The sequence below is a fragment of the Aricia agestis genome, chromosome 15 (assembly GCF_905147365.1).
Source record: "Aricia agestis chromosome 15, ilAriAges1.1, whole genome shotgun sequence".
Lineage (NCBI taxonomy): Eukaryota > Metazoa > Arthropoda > Insecta > Lepidoptera > Lycaenidae > Aricia > Aricia agestis.
Window position 1 is genome coordinate 13,409,812 of NC_056420.1, and position 25,355 is coordinate 13,435,166.

The 25,355-nt window shown below is 36.4% G+C and overlaps 1 protein-coding gene and 1 long non-coding RNA gene across 2 annotated transcripts in view; one reads left to right on the forward strand and one right to left on the reverse strand.

The window, feature by feature from the left end:
- Positions 1-25,355, reverse strand: part of LOC121734183 (lachesin-like) — a 234,419-nt gene that overhangs the window by 111,324 nt on the left and 97,740 nt on the right. The window lies entirely within an intron of this gene.
- On the forward strand, positions 12,017-25,016 carry LOC121734184. The gene is made up of 3 exons (XR_006036669.1): positions 12,017-12,105; positions 18,569-18,572; positions 25,004-25,016. It is a non-coding gene; the product is annotated as an uncharacterized LOC121734184 (long non-coding RNA).

Here is a 25,355-nt window from a genome sequence, read left to right on the forward strand (position 1 = left end):
CAGTGAATAGTGATACAGCGATGTCGTGAGTCGTCTTTGATGTTATGTTTGCGGTTGGCTTGTTAAGGCCCCACGCTAAATTAATTTAGTTTGAAACGTGTATCCATAGATAATTCGGAGAAGTTTGAATTTCAATGTATTATTTAGGATATTTCGAAATGCTGTGAGTTTTTGGAATATGTGTAAATGTACGTACTAAAAGCTTTTATTAGATCGGATATAATACTGTCACGATTGAAAAATAAAATTATCTCTAGTAGAGTGAAGTTTCCTTTACAAAGAATTTACAATAGATTTTTTTAAAATGAAATAAGGGGGCAAACGAGCAAACGGGTCACCTGATGGAAATCAACTTCCGTCGCCCATGGAAGCTGCTTTCCTTGCTTGCTTGACGTCGCAGCATCAGAAGAGCTGCAGGTGCGTCGCCGGCCTTTAAAGAGGGAATAGGATAATAGGGGAGGTTAGGGAAGGGAATAGGGGAGGGCCTACCTTCCCCTAGAAGGAAATAGGAGAGTGTAGGGAAGAGGGAAAAGTAGGAGATTAGGCCTCCGGTAAACTCACTCACTCGGCGAAACATAGCGTAAGCGCAGTTTATTAGCCCGTGGTATTTCTCCGGTCGAGCCGGCCCATTCGTGTCGAAGCATGTTTCTCCCGAGTTAGAAATGTACTTACATTTCTAACTCGGGAGAAACATGCTCCTACTATCAGTACAAATTCCAAAAGTTGGTTCTTAGGCAGATGGCGCGGCCTACGTAGTTTGGCTAGGTACGTAGAGTTATGAATGAAACTATCAGCCGGCACTCGACAGTTCCCGACTACAGCTCGACAAGGCTTTAAACGAACGTGGGTAACATTGACGGGAGCGCTGCTGGTAAAGGAGAACTGTCAAACACATGTCAAAAATGACGTTTTTGTATGATAGAAGCATTTAGTTCCTTTTCTCGCCACGTTCATATAGCCTTGTCGAACTGCAACATCGAATTGACATAATCTGACCAAATGACGTAGGTCCGTCAACTGCCTATGAACCAATTTCTTTGATGGTACAACACCGAGGTGGTGTATCTTATATATAAAATTCTCGTGTCACAATGTTAGGCCGCGTACTCCTCCGCAACGGCTTTACTGATTTTAACCAAAATTTATATGCATATTCAGTGGGTCTGAGAATCGGCTACTGGGTACGTTTTATATTGATATAAGTTCATTTGTTGAATAAATAATAGTAAATGATTACAACTCGAGACTGACGGCGACCATTGTTTGTGCGACGGGATAGCGATGGACGTTGCCATGGTGACATACTTATTTAGTCACTTCAATAAAATAATATAGGCGAAATACTTTATATGGAAAAACAACAACGGGACAGCTAGTAATTTAATAAAAATATTTAACTCTACAAGATCTGGTTATCTTTGCTTGGCATATTGAAAAAGTCGCTAATTGACAGACAAGAACAGACAATGTTGAAAGAAAGTTATACGCTGCATAAAATTTAATAGTGTGGGTTAAAGTAAAAGTTTGTAAAATAAATAAGGCAAAAGCTACAAAGAAATACTTTCACCTAATTTGTTCATTAATGAACTAAAAATAAATGTCTACAGAAGACACACGATAATACTAAAATAGATCAAAGCCACGTGTGTCTCTTCTCTCGTCAGTTTTGTAAAGTCTTAATTGGTATGATGCTGTCAGTTCGTCTGGATCTTCTCAAAGATATAAAGCGACAAATTACAAAGTGACGCATTCGAAAATGTTACATATGGTATTTAGCCCCTATTTCACCAACGACTGTTAAATTAAAGCTGAGGCTTAACCTACGCGTCAGTGACGGAGCGTCAAGTCGCGTCAAGTCGCGTCAAGTTGTCAAATGTGTGTTAAATTGTATACAAAACACACATTTGACAATTTGACGCAACTTGACGCTCCGTCACTGACGCGTAGGTTAAGCCTCAGCTTAAATGCTCGAATTAATATCGAGTTACCTCTTTATTTTTTAGCGTATAATATAACAAATACTAAAAACAAAATAAATTGAATATTTAAGGGGGGCCCCCATACAACAAACGTGATTTTTTCGTCATTTTTTGCTTGGCATTAATAGACGACAGGACGGTTGAAATTTTCACAAAATTATCAGTTGTATTAAAATTCATTTGTATTCCATATAAAAAACTCAATTTTTGGCCTCTTGTCTCTATAATTGTACGGAACCCTTCGTAGGCTAGTTCGACTCGTACTTGGCCGATTTTTTCATATATTTAATGAAAGGGAAGATATGACTTTTTATTAACAAGCTGTTAACACTAACAGACTTTGGTGGAATTGGGCCTTAGTCGGATAATATAATGTTAGTCGGCAATCGGTGGTGCTTTATATTATAACCCAACTAAATAACACGGGTTTGCTATATTTTGCCTTTGAATCAATTTCAATAATGGCATATGAAATTAATGGCATTTGAAGTTAATTAACTACAGGAATAGTTCAGGTAACGGGGAACTTAGTAGATGAAATAACTTTCCTAGAAAAGTTGGCACCAGGCTTAAAGTATGTTTTGTGTTCAGTAGTTTTGTTGCTCATTATATTACTTCTTTGTTTGATTGTAATTAATATTATGAAAGGATATATCGGAGCGACATTATTCAAATCAAATCATTTATTTCTGGCATCAGAGGCCCATAAAACAAATACCTTAATCTAACATACATATTATAAAATTTTATATAATAAATACCTTAACACTAACATACATATTTTATATATACTTAAAAAATAATACTATCACGTTTTACCGGCGAAAATTATTGTTATAATTTTTGACCTAATTAAATAATCACCTCCAATCGTTGTGACATCCTTAGATTTATTTCAAACTGCTTGTGATAATCGTATATTCTTATATTCAACTAATCTATAAATTTTTTGAGCATTTCAAGTTTCTATCCCATATCAATACGGGTGCAGCAATTTGTATGTATATGTGCCAGACAGCCACACTTGACTCAAATAAATTATTCATATTTAGGATTAGGGCCACTCAGTGAAACAGCATGAACAATGGACCCAGAATACTTATGCTGTAACTTTGCAGAAGCACCTATGGATTAAGGGCCTTGTTTACCACTTTCTGATAAAGTGTCTAATAGGCTATTCACAACTTTTTGACAGATTCTCCATACTTGATATGTCAAGTTAATTGGTGGATAGCCTTATCAGGAAGTGGTGAAACAGGCCCTTAAAATAAAACAGCACCGGTGCAGTGAAGCGTCTAATAAATATTTTTTAAGTCCATTAAGGTGGGAGCTCACTTCAGGAAGTTAGCTGCGGTCATTCCACTTTTTGTAAGCAAACTCTTTAATCAAGAGTAACGGGCTACAGGGTGTCGTAAAATAAAACTTCGCCTGCGTATTTTAACGAAAAAAACCTTTACAAAAGTTGAAGTTACGCATTATATGTACAGAGTTTTATAAAGCGGCTTATTTTGTTGACTACTGAGATATAATATTTAATGGGTATCACGATCTAAATAGCCATCCTTTTATGTGATTTAATATTACATTTTGATTACACTCCATTATTTTTGTCAATAAGTAATTAACACGTGAAAATGTAAGATCTCGTTCACAGAGTGCTTTTATGTACGCTTAAATCTCACGCACGAGTCGGGTGCGTGAGAATTTAGGCACCCGTTGGGATCAAAAAGTATTATTTTTCGGACATGCGCAATCAAACTATGATAGGTTTCTGTTGCTTCTGTCACTCGTCCATTTATTTGCCTAAATAAAAGTAAAAATAATAATGACATTGTTGAATAGATACACTTCTGTAAAAACTTCAAAAACCGAGCACTTTCTAACTAGAGCCGTATTACCACTCACTTAAATACCTATTTGACAAAACTTCGCTTGAATGCACCTTAGGATTAGAACACACTATGCTTAAGAATGCACCTGACCCTAACTTGACTACATACTTAAACCTAGATCTCAAAATCTGTAAGGTCTAGAAAACTGTTTTTTTGTACAATTAGTAACTTCAGAGTTCAGTTCATGAAGATAAAATGCTCAAGACGAAAACACGATAAAGTACTGAAAAAATGCTCGATAGTTTCTTTTTTACAAAAAACCTTGTTTTAGACACATTTTTGCTTGAATCTTTAAAGTTTACTGCCTTTTTCTTTAATATTTTTTAATATCTAAAAAGGCATTGATAAAACCTAAATTTGCTCAAAATACTTTTTTCATTAACATTATAGTTCATCTTTTATTCAAGTAAAACTAACTTGGCGATGATTCCACGCCGTCCTTTTTCACCTGGCATGTGAAAGACGGGCGTAAGTGTGAAGAGAGAAGGACGATGTTTGATTTTTTGAGTCAGTAAGCCCTCTTAAGAGGATACACCAGGGGCGAGAGAAATCAAAAATAGGTATTTGAAAATGTACTGCTGTCTCACCAATCTCAAGTCTCCCACCGCAGAGCGCGATAGAGACAACACGACAAAAGTTCTAATAAAAGAACAGAAAATCTTCGATTCGTTGTCCGCTGATTCCTTCTCCAAAACTTCACACTTCTGGGTGTTTGAACACAGAGAAAAATCTGGCCATTTTTTTGGGTTTTTGGACGTTCTTATCTTTTTTAATAATAAAATTATGAAAAAAAAAGAAAACATAGGGACACGCTAATAGTGGCCATAGATATTCAGAAAAAAAAATCATAACTCTACCGGCGTTATCCAGGGAGGAAACAGGGGACAGCGTTTGTATGGAAAAACGGCGGTGTGGACTCCTCTTAAACGTAGCGATTTTCCAACTCATGTCAAGCCGCTTACACCTTCCTGCACGATGTGTGTATGGATACTTAATCAATCAATTAGGGACGAGACTCAGTGGTTCAGTAAGTGTTGGGGAAGTTCGAACGTGATCGCGATATAATCCCACTTCGAAGTTGCTGTAACTGAGAAGTTACGCTTCCGAACTTCTTGTATATTAAGAGGAAAAGTTTGCGATCGAATACTACGGATATGTAATCATGGAAACAGTGTATTGTTAGTAGTGGAGAGATGATAATACTCTTATATTTACAAACCAATTTAAGCTTGAATTGCTGCACCGGGTTAGATGATATTTCATATGCAGCTATGGTCGCCGGCAGGATGGTGCCAGGTGGTGCATTTGCACCCCTTGGGATCTCGGGATCAACAGGAACTATTGAAATAAAACGCCGTCTGTAACCCTATAACCATGCCGTACTAAGATAGTTCGTAACGTTCGGCACTAAATGTATTCTGTTGACGTAAATACTCACTGTTGTTATTAAAATAAAAAGAAAAGAAGAAAATTAAAATTTGCACCCCTTGGAAATTATTTCAACTAAAATTTAAACGGAAATTCTTCTAACGTTTAAACTTCTAGATACTGACCACAACTTTGGCACGTTGAAATTAGTTTATCGAGGGGAAACCGTACATTTTATCGTATCGTATCGTATAATATGTCCTTTCCAAGGACTCAAAGTGTCTGAGTTCAGTTCTCAATTTTAGCGAATTAAACAAGAATAGGTAACAAACAGAGAGACAAACTTACGCATTTACAGTATAAGTATAGATTTGCCGCTATAATGCGGAGTAAACAGTCCAGGGTCCACATGTTGTTAAAAAGCGATCCCTTGTCTCGCGCGTGACGCGGATACGAATGTGACTTAAGATTCCATAAATCCAATATTTTATCAATTTGTGATATCCATCATTGTTGAGGGAGATGGGACGAAAAATTGCGGGTCCTCAATACGAAATATTGCAATTTGTTTTGAGAGTGTAGTTTCGTTTGCATCGAGCCCTTGAATACAAAAATATTCATAATCATTTTCATAAAAACAATTTAATTTAAAAAGCAATTATAAAACATAGTCCGAATGAATTAGGAATCCTGTGAAGAATGTGGATATTGGATACCTTATTTTACTCCCTTAGAATGTTGCTGCTATTAGATGTACTTTAAAAATCCCTTCCTATTTTATGGTACTTTTAATATCTCCAAAAATATGTGTACTATTCATGATAATAATTTATGTCAAGTAGTTTTCATGTGAGGGTCTTGTGAGGGCCTTACTTTACTCACATATTTTATACCGATAATATTATTAAGTATTAAGAATGTTATGTGTATAATTGTACCCACAATCATAATAAAAACATTTTAAAAGGCGCAACAATATATTTCAACGTTGCCTATTTGCCATTCCATTAGCAGCGGCGTTATCAAATTGTGTAAAATAAAACGTTCCACTCACGTCCTTTCCCGACCGTATCTCGTACGAAATATTTATAAAAGTGCAATTAGATAATTAGATGAACCCCCATAATGAGACCCGGCATATTTCAGGGCTTTCATTAGCAGGGTCGGCCACTCAAAAGAGGCTTACGAAATTAAGGTAAAAATTGAAGCCCCTTAAACTTACCCGTTATGTTCCAAAATGTTTTAACTTTAATAGAATATTCTTTTGAAGGTTTAATATTTTCAAAGTTTCGGGTGCTTAGCGGTATCAAAGAGTTGAGTTCTTTGATGTACAGTCACGTGCAAGAGCGGTTAAGGGCCATTATTGTTAACAGCGTGCTGGAAGATATACAGGTATATAATTTGGTAAAATAAATTAAATCTACTGCTTATGTATGAATGTTTTTGGTAAATAAGGAACGCGTTGCGCTGCAAGATTTCCAAAAGAAGTGACTAAACCGCAGGAGCGGGCATATATTTTCACCTTGCAGTAAGAAGAGCGGGGGATTTTTTTATGCTCTATCTTTCAAATGGTTACGATCAGCTCTCAGATCAGTAGACAAGTGGCAAGCGATTATCATAAACGCCAACAAAATGTATGGGATTTGACATAAATAATCGCTATATACTAATCCCCTTACTAATAAACGTTGTATAAGCTTTGAATAGTTATACAGTGTTTTGTCTTCTTCAATCCAATTAAAAATGTAACTTGTGTGACAGGAACAAAACACTGTATAACTATTCAAAGCTTATACAATGTTTATTAGTAAGGGGGTAAATGTATGCTACGAGTATGCTACGAGGGTCGACTTTACAGCGGTCAAGCTATAGTGAAGCGATGACTTAAATATTTCAAATCGCATATATTTTGTTGGCGTTTACGATAATCGCTAGCCACTTGTCTACTAGGGTAGGCCACGTGTCACAAAATATTATGTGCACAACGCCACTAAAGAAGTTTAAATGCACTTCAAAGTCTTCAAAAAATTCTAACTGCCAAACACGGACGTAAAAAAAAATACGGACGGATCGCCATTAAGAAATGAGTGAAGCACCCTTAATAAGCCCAGGCGATCATATGTACACATCTTGCACAAACACTCGCACTGTAATAAGCCGATCGTACCGCCATTACGCAATTAGACTGCATCGCGGTGACACATCTTTGTCATTCATAAATAAAAATAAATATGCCATCTTGTGTTGTAAAATGGTGCAAGAACCAATACAACCTTACACAAAAAACATCAAGGAATAATATTTCATAAGTAAGATAACATATTTTTAAAGTATTTTGATAAAATAATGTAAATATTAATTCAACTTCAACAGGTCAGTAATGTCCATAACAAAGTGGGGAAATTTTCCCCAAACCGGGGAAAATTTTAAATTATTTTTAAATAATCAAATAATTAATTTTATTGTCTTTTATTAGTGTCATGTAAGTATTTAGCATACTATTGACCAGTAATTAGGCAGGAATACAATAATAGGGGTGTAGACAGTAAACGAAATCTAATACAAATTATTGTTTTTTTGAGAGTTTGTATTATAGAATTACCGAAAATGGACATATTTTACGTAATAACTTTATAATATTTTTTATATTTAATAAGTGATTTTTTAAATTGAAATAAGAGTGTATTTATTTTTTATACATATTTTTAGGTGTAACAAAATACTTATGTACTATCAGAGAAGTTGATGCAAATCGGGGACATAAGTAGTTTGGTTGCGTTACGTCAAACCCAGCCGACAGATCACAATTAACATTGAATTGACATAAGTATTCGACCAAATAACGTTGGTCTGTCAGTTGCATAGGAATCAACTTCCTTGATGGTACATCTGCAAAATAAATGTATTTCCTAAAAATAGTCTACACCCCTATTAATTTCTTAATTTACAAAAGTGGAACTGTTGTTTGACGACCTCTGTGGCTCAGTGGGTGGGCTGTCGGTGGCTCAAGCCGGGGGTCGCGGGTTCGAATCCTGCCGACGGAACAAAAAGTTTTCAAAGTTCCTGGGTCATGGGTGTGTATTAAATATGTGTATCATATAATAATAAAGACCTCTAGACCAGGAATAAATTTAACACCATGTTAGGTGATTTGATTTGACGTTAGCGCATGGTAGAACTCTCGATAGCTCTAACAGGCCGTTAACTGATTTAACAAGCCATTATTTATTTAACATTACTTGATTGTTTGATGAAACGGGTTACGGGACTTAAGTATCTTATATCTTTTCGTATACAGGTTTCTTATATAGGTTTCGGGGGCGATAAATCTGTCTAGCTAGGAATTATTTTTAGAAAATGTCATTTTATTCGTGTTTTATCGAATACCGAGCAAAGCTCGGTCAAATAGCTAGTAATAATTTTATTATTGTAAATGTTTGTACATAATCATTATTACTAATAATGTTATGTAAATAATATACTTCTCTGTACGTAACATGTGTTTTTTTTCTATCTATAGTGTCATAAAAATAATATTTTCATTATGACATCTTTAACAACCGCTTACATTTCTGATGCGAAAAAAACATAAAAATATGTTTAAGTATAAAAAATACATTTAACTTGTCTGAGTTTACAAAATTTAAAAAGTAGGGAAATTTATGATTTATATGGCAACCCTCATATCACGCACACGTCCTACACGGGCGGCCATAACTAGGCTTCACTCGTGATTAGAGAAGTTTACGTCCGTACTTTTTTTACGTCTGTGCTGCCAAACATAAAAATTCTATGCACAAACTCAGTTAGAAATAAACGATTAAAATAGAAAAATAACAAGCGATCAAAGCTGTATAGAATTTTATTCGCGAGACTCCTTAATTTAGCGCAGCTCTGTCAACAGAAATTGCGACGTAGAATTTTGTTTTGAAACATTTCATATAAAAGGTATTTTTGAACGAACGGAACTCGGAACATTTCCGTACGGTACAAAATGTCCGACATCAAAGGTCCTCCTTGGCCCTTCACGTAATAGTTCGTTGAAATATTACGAACAAAAAGACAAGTAAACGCCGTTTACAATAAACGTTAAAAGATTTCGGAGTATCAGGGTATATTTTTAATTGAGGGATGCGATTTATTTATAGTATTCTATTTTGGTATTCGTTCTTTTCAATTATTTAAATTTATCCACCGATGTTTTGTTTCTTAGTAGACTTACTGTAAAGCTTTTATTTTGGAATTATGTGTATGTAGTCGCAAATTTTGTACTTTGGACCCAATCCTTACAATTAAAAAAGTATATTTGTATATGACGTCACAATTGTACCATGTTTAATATTCCTAGTGCTTAACTTTTATAACGACAAAACACATATTATTATTAAAGTGTGAAATATGAATGCAGTAATATTTTTCATAGCATCATACTGCTAGTGCCCAGTACCTATAATCTTGAAGCGAGGCGTGGAGAATGGCCAAAAACGTTTTAAACCTGAAACTGCACCAAGAATTTTTCGAAAATACTACTAGCAGAAAATCCTTCCCGCTTTTTGTGTGTTGTTGTTCACTATTCATTTACTTCTACTTAAAAATGTTCTTCTTCTAAATACCAAGCTAAAACGTTCTAGTACAAAAATACTATTGATTAGCCCAAACTCGGCTACCGAGTTACGTAAGTTATCAAACTTGGGCCTCGCGGGAGTTCGGGCGTCAGGCAGTTCCGGAGTGGCAGCCGTAGTAATTATTGGCCTGAGACCATTGCGGTATGAGATCGAAAACTGCGGTTTGTAGAGAGGTTACACGGTGAATTATTGTTAATACTTAATAAATACTTTTTTTTAAACGTGGGAGAGCAATGCTTCGGCACGAATGGGCCGGCTCGACCGGAGAAATACCACGTTCTCACAGAAAACCGGCGTGAAACAGCGCTTGCGCTGTGTTTCGCCGAGTGAGTGGGTTTACCGGAAGCCCAATCCCCTACCCTATTCCCTTCCTTACCTTCCCCTATTCCCTTCCCTTCCCTTCCCTACCCTCCCTTATTACCCTATTCCCTCTAAAAGGCCGGCAACGCACTTGCAGCTCTTCTGATGCTGCGAGTGTCCATGGGCGACGGAAGTTGCTTTCCATCAGGTGACCCGTTTGCTCGTTTGCCCCATAATTTCATTAAAAAAACACTGTTTAAAAATAAATTGAAATTATAGCGAGATAATATTGTGTATTTATATTAGTTTCTCGACAACCGTTGCAACATCTTAATATATAAAAATAAGTCGGGTTTTCCTTCCTGACGCTACAACTATAGAACCGATTTCCACGGTTTTGCATTCGTTGGAAAGGTCTCGGGCTCCGTGAGGTCTGTAGAAAAAAAAATCAGAAAAAATTTCAAGAGAAAAGCAGGAAAACAGGGAAAATCATTTTATGGCAAAACAACGTTTGCCGGGACAGCTGGTTGTTCATAAAAGTTACTATGTAGTCTGTTTAGGGAAATCTGTCGCTTCTATCGCCTCTGGATGTATCTCTAGTCGCTAAAAAGCCGTGCCTTTGAGTTTATTATTTTTTCTTCATTCTTTATAGATCTAGTAGAAAATCCTAATGATTAAAATAATGTTATGTATCAAATGAATTTTATCTCGTCAACCGAAAGATTTAGATTGTAGATAAAGCAGAAACAAATAATGAGTAATGGTAATAGGCGCCATATATAGCCAATAGACAAGGACCTACGTCAGGAAGACTCATATAAATATCCGCAAATGCCATTCATAAATCTGAGCCCCTAGCCAAGACGTTTTCTTTATCGCTTCTTTATAGAAACGCCGTTCAGAATATTGTATGGAATTGACATAAGAAAAGAAAACCTCTTGGCTAAAGGGCCAGATTGCAAAGCCAATTCCACTATCCGAAGACGAAACATTCGCCGTACCTTATTGTACCGTTCCCTCCCGTTGTAACCTAGCCAAGATTTTTCTTTATCGTTTCTTTATAGAAACGCCGATCAAAATTTTGTATGGAATTGACATAACAAAAGAAAACCTCTTGGCTAAAGGGCCAGATTGCAAAGCCAATTCCATTATCCGAAGACGAAACATTCGCCGTACTTTATTGTACCGTTCATAGTATTCTAAATCAACCTAATAGACAATAGTAGATCAATATGCAGAATAACAATGCAGGTTTTCAATTTTTCTCGTGGGTTAATCGCGCTGGCGCGTTTCCAGGCAGTAAATCCTGTTCCGACTCGTTGGCCGATATTAAATGCCCCAGTCTCCCCTAAATTGGACTTTATATAAATAACATCTAATTTCGCACCGTATATTATGTTGCATCGCTCGTTGCTCTGTCATTACTGTTTTATTCCTTTATTCAAACATTAATATATGCAAACTACCCTGATTCTACTTTCTTTAAATATAAATGAAAGCAGTATACCGACTTCTGCTAAGTTTATTTCTTGTTTATGGAAAACATTTACGATATAATGAACACGATTCGATTTAGTCATAATTATTATAATGGTAAATTAATTTAGTAGTTTTTTTGTAGTGTTTAGTCAAATGCCATTGGATAGTTTTATATTGTATCTATTAACAGCGGAGTAAGTAAGCACTTAGAGAAATAATTTAAATTTTATTTTTATGGTAGTTTTTTCTTAAATAACATACCTTATATCGATTGTGCGCTTTTATAATTTTGGACGTGGCGGTAATATCGTGGACGTCCGCGGTAAAACGATAACATAGGGAAGCAAATGTATGGAAATATATGAAGACGCTTTTAAATTTCCGTCGACGATAACTTTTTAACGTGCACGTTAGAGGACATCACGACGTCTACACTCAACTGAACCGCACAGAACGTCCACGGTCAAATCAAAAGGGCATTTAACGTACCCAACGTTTTATCGTGGAAGTCGGCGTCCACGATAACGTGACGCCCAGAATTACAAAAGCGCACAATGAAATGACAATCGTAATTGTCCCGAAGGTTCCAGAAACCCAGAATGAAACAGAATAAACCCGCGTTCCATATTATATTCGAATTTTGAATTAACATAAAACTACATTTTCATGCATAAATCGTGTAATTTCATTGCAAAGTCCGGAAGTGAGAATTCGCAACACTTTGCCGCTAGAATTTTTCGTGCAAGTTGGATTCCACAATGTAGTTATAACTTTGGAATGACATTTGTATTTATATAAAAGCTGGACTTATTTCTCGCGTTATGGAAATCTGTTCTACGGGAACTTGTACAAAAAGAGAAGCATTAATGTTACGAACAAAAATTGTGTATCGGAGTTAAGTGCTATATTATAATGATTATACATTAAAGACGGGAAAGGACAAAGGATACTTTTGATCGCGGAAAAAACATACGGTTCCAACGCAATTTTCATCTATATTGCGCGAGCTTTGTACACTCTAAATAAATTTTTTGACGTGGGAGAGTCATGCTTCGGCACGAATGGACCGGCTCGACTGGAGAAATACCACGTTCTCACAGAAAACCGGCGTGAAACAGCGCTTGCGCTGTGTTTCGCCGAGTGAGTGAGTTTACCGAAGGCCCAATCCCCTACCCTATTTCCTTCCCTACCCTTCCCTATTCCCTTCCCTTCCCATCCCTAGCCTCCCCTATTACCTCATTCCCTCTTAAAAGGCCGGCAACGCACCTGCAGCTCTTCTGATGCTGCGAGTGTCCATGGGCGACGGAAGTTGCTTTCCATCAGGTGACCTGGTACCCCCTTATTTCATTAAAAAATTTTTTCGAAAGAACCGTACGTTTTTCCGCGATCAAAAATGTCTTTTGTCCTTTCCCGTGGCACAGATTACTACATAGTTACTTCCGACTTCGTAACCGGTGGTATATTTTATATTGGCTTGGCGTCTATCAAAATCGATACACGGATAAAGGGAATTAAAAAGGTAAGGATATACTCGTGCATTAGGAAGCAGAGAGTGATAAAAAGAGAATCTACCAAGAGATAAAAAAAGCATAGAAGTTCCACTATGAAATAAGGGATATAAAGAGATTTTCTGTTACCGATAAGATCTCCAGTGCGCTCTATTTATGGCTTTGTTAATCAATTGTTAACGGATGATTTAATACGAGCTCTAAGCGCTTAGGAGTCAGTCGCTTAAGAATTGAATCTATATTCTAACAATACTGACTACAACAAGGTTTGAGCCGAAGCGCAGACTGACTACTGACGATCAACCAACCAATTAAACACCACGTGATGTCATACATTATGTCGTTATTAAAACTATACCCTACGTCCTTCATTTAGGCTATTTAGTTTATTCCAAACATCATACAGTCAAATATTATTTAACACAAAACTTGAGTTACAAACTTAATTACAACTAAAATTTAAAAAATGTACAATCGCAAGTATGTTCAGTGCCACCGCAATAGACAGAACGAACCAGTAGGTCGAAGTGTTCTCGATACGTTTGATGTAGTACGTCATATTGGCGCGCGCCGCGCTGTGACACTGCGTAGTGCGTAACTGAGCCGTTCATTACGTCATGTGAGTACCCGCCCCGGTTTGTCAGTTTGTTGGAAGGCGCCCTACTAAGGTTCGTTATGTCTACTGTGGTGCTACAAAGCACCAGTGGTCCGTCTGCACTAACCACAATCGATATTCCAACAAGACAGGCCACAAGGATCGGGAGGTTAACTCTACTAATTGAAAGTTTCTTCGAGGAATTTCCGGTAATTTCCACCCGGACGTTGCGTAAGCGAATTACTTTCGCTCAAGAAGTTTCCAGAAATAGATCAAGTTCCAATTTTGTATGGAAAGGATAAACAATTTTGTATTGTCAGTGACTGGGGGTAACGAGGGGTGAAATTTCTTGCGATAGAAAACAAAATATTGTTGTGATGTTATAATACAACCTTAATTCGTGTAGGCGTTTATTCGTAAAGGTTGTTTTTTTAATTCAACTAAAATGCCACTTTATGGCTAGGCTATAGGTTTCATTACTGGATCAGAAGGGTAGTATTAAGTCTCCGAGAATGACCTTAGAATAGTTTTACTACGTACTCACGAGAAAACCTTGTCATCTAACCAAGATCTTTTCTTTATCGCTTCTTATCGTCGATCAAAATGTATGGAATTGACATAAGCGTTGGTTAATATGACGTTGACGTTCAACTCGTCTTATGTCAATTCCATATATTTTGATCGGCGATTCTATTCTAAAAAAGTCTTGGCTCTTGTCTCAATTTTGATAAAATTTCGGCGCAACTAAAGGCAACATCTTAACCATGAAGATGAATCCTCGGTATTCATATTCGTATTCCTTGACATATGAAAAACATAATTTTGGGGAAACGACGTCGTGTTCCGTGTCAAGTGATTGCGCAATTTGTGTGAGGACTTCCGTTATTTCTCGTGTTATGGCGTTTTGGGAGAAAACTGTTGAATCCTGTATAATATCATAGATTACTTGTATTATTTTTTGATTAATTTCATATTAATTATGTGGCTTAAATAACAAAAACTTATAGACTTACCTTGAACTAACCTAATAACACCGGAGCTGTGGGAAAAATCTTATAAAATATTATTTATTTATTTATTTGTTTATTCTTTTGCAAAAAGTGATAATACTTTTGTACCGATTTGAATGAGTCATGAGGCATGGATGATTATAATCTATACTAATATTATAATTGGGAAAAGTTTGTTTGTTTGTTTGTTTGAACGCACTAATCTCAGGAACTACTCGTATAGGATAATGCATGAACCGTAAAATGTGCAGATTCTGTGCGACTCCTGCGTAAGTCGTAACTAGCCTGGTTTCAATGAAACCGGCCACCCTCACCGAAACTGTTGTGGGAGTTATTATTATTATTATTAAGCTCAAGTTGAACCGATTTAGATAAAATCTAGCATTCATAAAATTTAACTCTTAGTCATGACTCATGAACACAGAATACTTACGTTTAAATGTTAGCGCGCGTTAAATCTTTATAAAATCGGATAGTTACTACGAGAACAAAGTTGCGAACTACATCAAGTATATTATATTAAGCTATATAATATATTGTATTATGTAATATATAAACCGCAATACGTTCGCAATAACGTCCCCTAGGCGTTTGTATCATTACGCGCGACGGGGGACGATGTTATATGACTTTTGTATGATAAGATTTGCATTTTACGATTCAGAAACTAAGTCTATTTTCCAGGGAACAGTTCCATATTCTTGTTCCCGTATAGTAGTCAAACTATAACTAGATGTTTCCTACGTATACAGTGTGTAACAAAAATAAGTGATAATACTTTAGGGTGTGTACGTGTTCCTTGTAGAGAGTTCACTGTTAAAGTAGCAGCGCTGAAAGACGAAATTTTTTTTTGAAGCGTTGAAAGACCAACATTTTTTTTCACTTTTGTATAGGGAAACTCGTGACGCTCGGACTCTTGCCCATACAAAAGTGAAAAAAATGTTGGTCTTTCAACGCTGCTACTTTCACAGTGAACTCTCTACAAGGAACACATACACACCCTAAAGTATTATAACTTATATTTGTTACACCCTGTGTCCCTGTATATGCAACGGGAATACAGAAGATACCTACTGTTATGATGGGATGAAAAATAACCTATTACCTTTAACTTATTCATAGCACAAGTACCATATCAAAACCCTAGAATCCGATTAGCAATTTTTTTACGAAAAGTTTGCCTCTGTTATACATAATCTAATTTATTTACATGCGCTAACGCACACATGCATTATAATACTACGCTTCTTCGCTTTCTTTCGTACGTGATTGTTTGACTAGCTGTAGCGAAGTTTGCAATACGCTACGGCTAGTCACACAATAATATAATAATAATATATAACACACACATTAATAAAAAACCGGCGTCACTTTATACTTCGTCTCTATCTATACATTTTATTTGATCTGAGGTCTCACAAAATAATATTATTATGCTCATTAAATATTTATATAATGAGCATAATATTATTTAGTTAGACACAATAATCCCCCTTATGTCGCTTAAACTTTACGAAGTCTCAGTATAATTAGTTTCACGTGCGACTGATTCTGTCTAAACTTTATACGTCTAGTAGCTTTCAAATGCCTTTCCTTTAGAGCTTGACTGTGACTTAAAGCTTAGATAGTAATATTATCATTATAGAGGTATTTAAATAGTTATATATTTTAAGGGTAAATATTAGTGTAAATCTGTTACCTTTTCGGAACTAAGCTGCTGGAATAAAAACAATTTGGATATTTGGCTCTGATATAATTCAAGTTTTATATTGGATTGCTTCATGGATAAAATCGATGGATAGTTTTTTCTAGGGAGGAAAAAAGGAGAGAAGGAGAAATTCACAGTCTATAAGTAACATTTATGTGTAATATAATATGTAAGTAGCCATGCAGAATATACTAACAAGTCTACCACTAAAACATGTTATCAACACAAACACACAGCACATAGACAAACAAACACTTATATAACACCCCTGTTATCTTCGACAAAAACTCCGACTCTTCATTTTCAGCGGATCATTAGCAAACAATATACCGCGTACCGTTATCAAAATATTATTTTTGAACCACATCCGAGGCAGACGCACTATTAGGAAAAAACAATGGCGGAACAATGCCTCGCCCCTCGCCTCGCCTTCCCGCGCCCTTTCCTCTCACGCGCCCAGTGTTGCCAACCACAGAAAACCAAAAATCCTCATCATTTACAAAGCCGCTAGCCGTAGAAAACAGTAGAATCAAAATGCCTAATTTTATGCTAAAATCTTTTAGTATGTTATAGGGTTAATATTCATACTAATATTATAAGTATATCTGTTGCCTGTTCACGCTTAAACCACTGAACCGATTTTGATGGGTTTGGAGTTTGATTCCCAGAAAAGGACATAGAATACTTTTTAAATAACACTAAAACTAACTATTTTGTGAATATTGCAAGGGCCAGGCAGTTATGTATTGATATAAAGCAAAAAAGGCAAAAAAACCGTTTGTTGTATCGGACCCTTTGAATATTAATTTTACTCTGTTTTTAGTATTTGTTGTTATAGCGATTCTTGAGACAGACCTGAATCTGGAGACAGACAAACGGACAGACATCGAAGTCTCAGTAATAAAGGTCCCGTTTTTACTCTTTGGGTACGGAACCCTAAAACAGTAGATCTACTGTTAAAAAGACCTGTCACCTTTTTCCGGACCAATACGACCTACAAACCTTCAAGAGAGCGTATTCTTTCTTAAAAGGCCGGCAACGCATCTGCAGCTCTTCTAATGTTGCGAGTGTCCATGGGCGACGGTAGTTGCTTTCCATCAGGTGACCTGTTTGCTCGTTTGCCCCCTTATTTTATATTAAATATTAAAAAAGGGTTGGCAACACTGCCCGCGCCCTCTCCTCGCGTCTCTTTCTCCCTTTCCGCGTCTCACTTGAGATCTCGCGCCCTTTTCGCCGACATAAAAACTTAATAGAGTTCTTAGCCGTCGAGGTCAGAAGCTTTCAATGTTGTTTTAAATATAGACTCATCAATTTCAGCTTGTTATTTTTATCACAATTAACTGAGTGTGCTATAAAAGTTGAAAAAACTGAAGTGTATTCAATGGGTATAGTGTTCTTTTACTAGCTCTTACCTGTATAAATATAAAGTACTTGAACTACTGACATCAAATACATTAGAACTCTGGATAGGTATGGGACAGTCTACGACTTAAAGACAGAAAAAAATCATACAAAAACCGTTATCTACATCAATTTCATTAACTCAACATGGTCCCAAAAGTCAGGCTTTTCAGGTGTAATACCTATCTTATCTTCTTATATATAAAATTCTCGTGTCACAATGTTAGGCCGCGTACTCCTCCGAAACGGCTTTACTGATTTTAACCAAATTTTATATGCATATTCAGTGGGTCTGGGAATCGGCTACTGGCCACTTTTTATATTGATTTAGTGCATTTGTTGAATAAATAATAGTTAATTATTACAACTCGACACTGACGGCGACCATTGTTTGTGGGACGGGATAGCGATGGACGTTGTCATGGTAACATACTTATTTAGTCACTTCAATAAAATAATACGGGCGAAATACTTTATATGGCAAAGGAACGTTTGCCGGGACAGCTAGTATTTATATAAATATGATAGTTTACATGATATGGACAAAATGTATGGTTCCTGCGGGATAAACGATTAACGTTACGAAGTTGAAGACATCGAGACTTTTTTTTTATGAAATAAGGGGGCAAACGAGCAAACGGGTCACCTGATGGAAATCAACATCCGTCGCCCATGGACACTCGCAGCATCAGAAGAGCTGCAGGTGCGTTGCCGGCCTTTTAAGAGGGAATAGGGTAATAGGGGAGGATAGGGAAGGAAGGGAATAGGGGAGGGTAGGGAAGGGAATAGGGTAGGGGATTGGGCCTCCGGTAAACTCACTCACTCGGCGAAACACAGCGCAAGCGCTGTTTCACGCCGGTTTTCTGTGAGAACGTGGTATTTCTCCGGTCAAGCCGGTCCATTCGTGCCGAAGCATTTTAGGATTTTGTTAGGATGTAATTAATTTTTAATCTACATTTTTTTTTATTAAAAAATTTGGGCCGTCTATGGACTGTTCGTCGATATCCTTTTTTTGTTATTTTATTATTTACATTTTTCGCACCAAGGATTTAAAGCTAATTAAATCCTAACATTCGAATCAGAGCCGCGCTAATCAAAACATAATATTTTGTCAACCATACTAATATAATAGGCTAACAAAAAGGACAAATAAAAACTAATTACATTGAACATGTTAATGTGGCAGCGTAATTATCATAACAATATTATTTATTACACAAATTAGTGCTCAAAGCCGGGATTAAAACTAAATTGTTTGTTAATTAAACAAAATTTCAAATGAAAATTAGCTTTACAAAGTGCATCCCTGTAGGAAGCCAGTACAATACATGAAACTAATGTTTTAAATGTTATAGTATTGTTCTAATGCTTTCAGATGTGAAAACTGTATTAGAGAAATTGATAAAATGGCAGATCGTGGAACTACGTAATTTGGTCGGGTTTTGGCAAGCTCAAGCAATAATTTATCGCGATTCGCGACTATATTATTATAACTGAATTGACACAACTCAATCAAATAATTTAAAACCTTTTCTTTTGTTGTAGCGATGGCGATGCTTATAAATTTAAATTCGCTAACATACGGAATTGCCCTCCAGAAAATACATCTTACGTCCTTGCCCAGGACAAAGTCGTATCACATTTGCCATACTGATATCCCAACAAAATCTAGGAGTATTGTGTATAATATGTAATTGATTGTACTGTCGGTTCTTGGTGGAAATTCATGTTGAACACTAATAAAACACAATTTTTCGTGCACTTTTTCCACTAAGTATATTAAGGAACGAGCTTTTGCCCGCGGCTTTGCTCGCGTTAAGAAGTATTTTTATATATAAACTTTCATCCCCTATTTTAACCCCTTGGGGTTGGAATTTATCAAAATCCTTTCTTAGCGGATGCCTTCGTCATAACATCTGCCTGCATGCAAAATTTCAGCCCGATCCGTCCAGTGGTTTGGGCTGTGTGTTGATAGATGTCAGTCAGTCACCTTTGAGTTTTATATATAGGTATATAGAAATGATTTTAAATTTTAACAAATTACATGACCGCTTGCGAAATAAATCATCATCAGTATAATGTATAAACGTCAATGTACTGGCCTGAACAAAAAAAGTGTATGGCGTCGATTTATGACGCCTGAAAGTGATTTATCTATTATGATTAAGACTATGTAGTAGTAATATTTCTACCCTTCATACAAAAAGTATATAAACAGATGACCGAAACTTTGTTCCGGGGTTGACTTCACAAAAAACAATATTCGCACAGAATATTGTAGACCGGGTGTATGTAAATTGACTAAGGGACGAATAACTCCAACATTACCAAAACAATATTTTCGGGAATAATTTTTAAAAGCACGCGACAAAAAATTCACGCTTTTATTACTATGTAGCATTGTACTTTTATTTGTTTTTACTACACTGAAATGTAGTCGCGTGTTTTATAAAAATAAAAATTGATTTAGTTGTTACAGTTCCGAGAATAAAGGGTACAGTTTGTTGTTAAAATTAGTTCTGGTGGAGGTCTGAAATATATTTTGTTTTATGTGCGTTGGATTGAAGAGTTTTTTTTAACAAAGAGCTGTCGCAATGTTGAATGGTGTTTTTTTGACCTAAAAGAAGACACTTTGTTGGTTGTTGAGAACAAAATAGTTATGGCGGTTACTGGAGTCTCCAAAAGGAACTTACGATAGTTTTAATCCCGGTACAGTAAAAAATTGTACGATTTCCGAGCAATGACATAATGTCTGAGTAACAAAGCAGAAGTACTGTCACAGAAATGGATTCGTATACATAATATGGCGGACCTACGTTATTTGGTCTGGTTATTTCAAACTCTGCTATAGTTTACAAGTAAAATTGACATGACTAAACCCAACAAAACAACCTTCTTAATCTATCTACTTAAAATCTTTGATGCTATACAAAATTTTAAAATTATTAAACACTGCACCTTATTTCTTCACCAGACCTCCATCGTAGAGTTAAGTTGACATTGGCAACTCACTGAGGCCGCCATAATAAAAAAGAAGATGAAGAAGAATTTCTTTGACGATATATAAGCATTATAAAAACTTTATTGCCCTAGCTGTGATCAGTCAAATACTTGTGAGGACCAAGTATGTTATTAATCGTAACAAATAGAATTACTTAGACGGAACGAGGCACTCTCATAAAATCAAGATCTTTGATGTCTCTCAAATGTAATGTAGCATACAACGTTCAAACAGATTCCACGTAAGCTAAGCACTGTTGTTTTTGACCTAGAATGTTCTTATATTATCTCAAAGGGGAATGCATCTTAAAATTCGAGTGGACTTGAAACTTACTATGTAAGTTTATACTTTCTTCTACCTTTTATACTTTTGGTATAGAAGAAATATTTCACTGAAAGATCAATGCAAAGATTTCTTAGATTTTTTTAATTTTTTATTTTTATGAAATAAGGGGGCAAACGAGCAAACGGGTCACCTGATGGAAAGCAACATCCGTCGCCCATGGACACTCGCAGCATCAGAAGAGCTGCAAGTGCGTTGCCGGCCTTTTAAGAGGGAATAGGGTAATAGGGGAGGGAAGGGAACGGAATAGGGGAGGACAGGGAAGGGAATAGGGTAGGGGATTGGGCCTCCGGTAAACTCACTCACTCGGCGAAACACAGCGCAAGAGCTGTTTCACGCCGGTTTAGAAACTTGAAGTTGTACAATATCTTTCTCTCTCTTACAATGAAGGCGTACAATAACATATTTTTTTTAAATGACACCCAGCTGGGGAAAAAAGCTTCAAAGGTTGCAATAAAATTTTTCTTCATTTTATCCACAAATTCTTTATTCTATTTCTATCTCTAGTGTATAATATAAAAATAGTTAACAATCGCAAAATTTTAAAATAATTTATTGCTAAACTATAAAAATATAACATCCAATCTCGACGTTATAAAATTGAATATCCTGTTTATTGCTATAAACAGTTTATTCAATTTCGGAACGTATTTGTGAAATTGGGGAACTAAATAAAATACAATAAAACTGTAAAAATAAAAGTGTTTTATGATCGTCAACGACATTTCATTTACAATTTACTGTCCTACTAAATGACGCCCGCAACTCCGTTGCGCTAAAACTCGTTTATCGCGTGGAAACCGTACATTTTTTCGGATCAGAATTATCCTGTGTCCTTTCCCGGGACTCGAAGTATCTCCATACCAAATTTCAGCATAACCGGTTCAGGGGTTTGGACGTGAAGACGTGTAACAGATACACTTTTGCATTCATAATATTATAGTACTATGGTTTCATATTTAGTGACAATAAATAGGATGGTATCACGAAGGGAGAAAAAGCCGCAAATTACTTGAGTTATAACTGTTAGTAATGTGCTGCCATTAGTTTGAGGATAACCCACATAAGGACGATGAATAAATACGCCTATTTTATAGGGATAGGACGAACTCCGACGCAAACATATTATACAGTGTGTAACAAAAATAAGTGATAATACTTTAGGGTGTGTACGTGTTAATTGTAAAGAGTTCACTGTGAAAGTAGCAGCGCTGAAAGACAAAATTTTTTTTCACTTTTGTATGGGCAAGGACCCGAGCATCACGAGTTTCCCCATACAAAAGTGAAAAAAAAATCGTCTTTCAGCGCTGCTACTTTCACAGTGAACTCTCTACAAGGAACACGTACACACCCTAAAGTATTATCACTTATTTTTGTTACACCCTGTATAGAAAAGAATAACAGACGTGAGTGATTAATCAGATAACTAATATTTTATAACAAAGGACGATTACTAATAGCATATAATATAGGGACAGACAGCAGAAGCGAATTTATACGTAGCGAAGGCCATATTTCAGCAAATAGGCCAGAAATTATAGGTCCGGAACGCTTACCGTAATAGTGGTAGGTCAGACGAATGCCGTGAGGCATCATGTAACCGACACGTATCACGCTAGCATTATCCTAATTCGTCTTTTTATGGCCCCCGTAACCAAACAACGGGTAATTGGCAACGTATTGAGTATAATGGCCCCATTTCCGGGGCTTTTTTACCTCAACTTTTGCGAACTCGAATCAGGAACTGGAATTAGGGATTAATGAGTTTTACGTAATGCGTTATGAACCTAATGTCTCTCACAGCGGTTTCTTTGACGGTGGCAGGTTTTCTTAATCCAGCTATGAAGGAGAATTTTAAGGAGTCCATGTTTTTTTTCTAATTCTAATTAAAGGACTTTATCATAAAACGATAATGCCGGCCTAGAGTTCATGTATGTGCAGCAAACAAGAGCCTGCTCTTCCTTCTGCTTTTAAAACCTCGTAGGACGGATGACCGACATGACTCTCATAGATCTGGCGCAGGTAACGCCTCCTATTATAAATCTAATACCTCTCAATGCAGATTAGTTGACGATTGCTGGTTTTATTGTAGCCAGGCTATTTATACACTAGAATTTTTTATAGTGCCCAAGTGTGTGTAGTAAACAAAAGTTTTCTCTTGCTTGTACTCTCGTCACATAGTGGGACGGATAACCGACACGGCTGGCACCTGAGGGCCTAGCACAAGAAGACTAGCGGCAAGCGATTATCGTCAACTCGTACATCGTCATCTCATACATTTTGTGGCGTTTACAACGCCACAAAATGTATGAGATTTGACGTTAGTATTCGCTAGCGAAACGATGACTTATGTCAAATCGCACACATTTTGTTAGCGTCTACGATAATCGCTTGCTACTTGTCTACTAGGGCTGATCAGGCAGAGCCGACTTTAAATGCCCATCTGATGCATGGATCCTGTCAGACAATCAGGTGACAGCTAGTCCTAAACAAACTTGGAAACTTACTTAAGCTCTAAACCACTAATTAGACCACGGAAATCCTCTGTAATATTTATAACTATTATAACAATACTTGAACGGACTAGAATTCAAGTTAATCAAGCATAAATGAGGTTAGTGTCATTCATAATAATATGAAGATTATTAAACAAGCGATTAATGTAAAATTAAAAATGAAACCTCAAAAGGGAATAGCCAGCGAGAACTGAAATTCCAAATGCAAAATTCAAATTTCAAATTCGGATTTAGAACGTAAACCGACACTAATCGGGGCGTTTGATTACTATCAATTATTAGTTATAGACCAATAAATAGCTCCAGGGTTCGCGGCGACCAATCACGGCCTCATTATGTTAATTTAGATCCGCCAGAAGCGTTTGACGCTAGCTTAAATAAATATTTCGCGGTCGACTGCACTTGCGGCTTATTCGGACATGTGGTTATGAACATGAGCATCATCATTCATCATCATCAGGGGTCAAAAATGACAACGTTTTCATAAATATTTTGTTTCATTACAAATATAAAATGGCCACACGTCAGATGAAATATGAAACATCAATATAGCCGAATGAAAGAACTTTTTAAGCTAGTGCATAGCCTTTATCAAGGGTTTTGAGTGCGGCGACCGAATCAAGAAATCCCCTAACGAAAAAACCTAACACCGACCGGCACAGCGGTGAGGCGTTGCCAGACTTCGGCACGGCGCTCGTGTGCGTACGACTAGACGTATGCGAATTATAATTTCATAAGTTGCTATGCAATAGCTATACCGCGACAGTCCGCGAGTGCAACACGTATTTTTTTTTAATATTGTTTGATTAACTTCATGCGGCCATCATACATCCTTTCATCCTTAACTACCGTAATTTGGTTTTGTATGCAAATTCTCGTCTATTTTGTAACTATTATTCATTTACCATATATTCTGTCTACTCTGATATATTCGTTGTAGCTTCTAAGTTATTTACAGCTTCCATTTCCTTTTCAACACCAAATAAAAGAACTAGAACTTACAAAAATACCTTTGCGAATTGTATACAAAAAGCGTGTTTAAAATTCAGTTTTTGTATATTCCGTACTCCGCCCCGAGCTAGCTGTATACTAGCTGTATAGTGTACACTGTAGTTGCTATACAACGCACTTCGCCTTGACCGAGTTCCGTGCGAATTAGTTTCACGTCTTTACTCTCAACGTGTCATTTAAGTTCTTGTCTTGAATGAGAAACGACAAGACTCCTAAAAAAGTTAGTCCAAAACGACTAAAATAAGAACGCTTGGTTGGACATGAAGAGGTAAAATAAAAATTCTTGGCATACATGATTTTTTACCATGATTGCGAATGCATGCAAATCGACGTCGACAATAGTCAATCATAGAATCAATTTTGGGCTGTGGATAGGCCAAATAATCAAACTGCAAGCGCGACTGTCCAAAATCTTAATTAGCAGTAGCAATAAGAAAATAGCACACACACACACACACACACTGTATAGATACGCTAGAATCTAGATATTATAATTATTATTCATTAAGGACGCTATCATTAAAATTATTATATAAAATAGCAGGTACGTACGAATATCGACGTTAAAGACATTAAAATATCAAATCAAATGATTTAAATCATTTATTTCGGGCATCAGA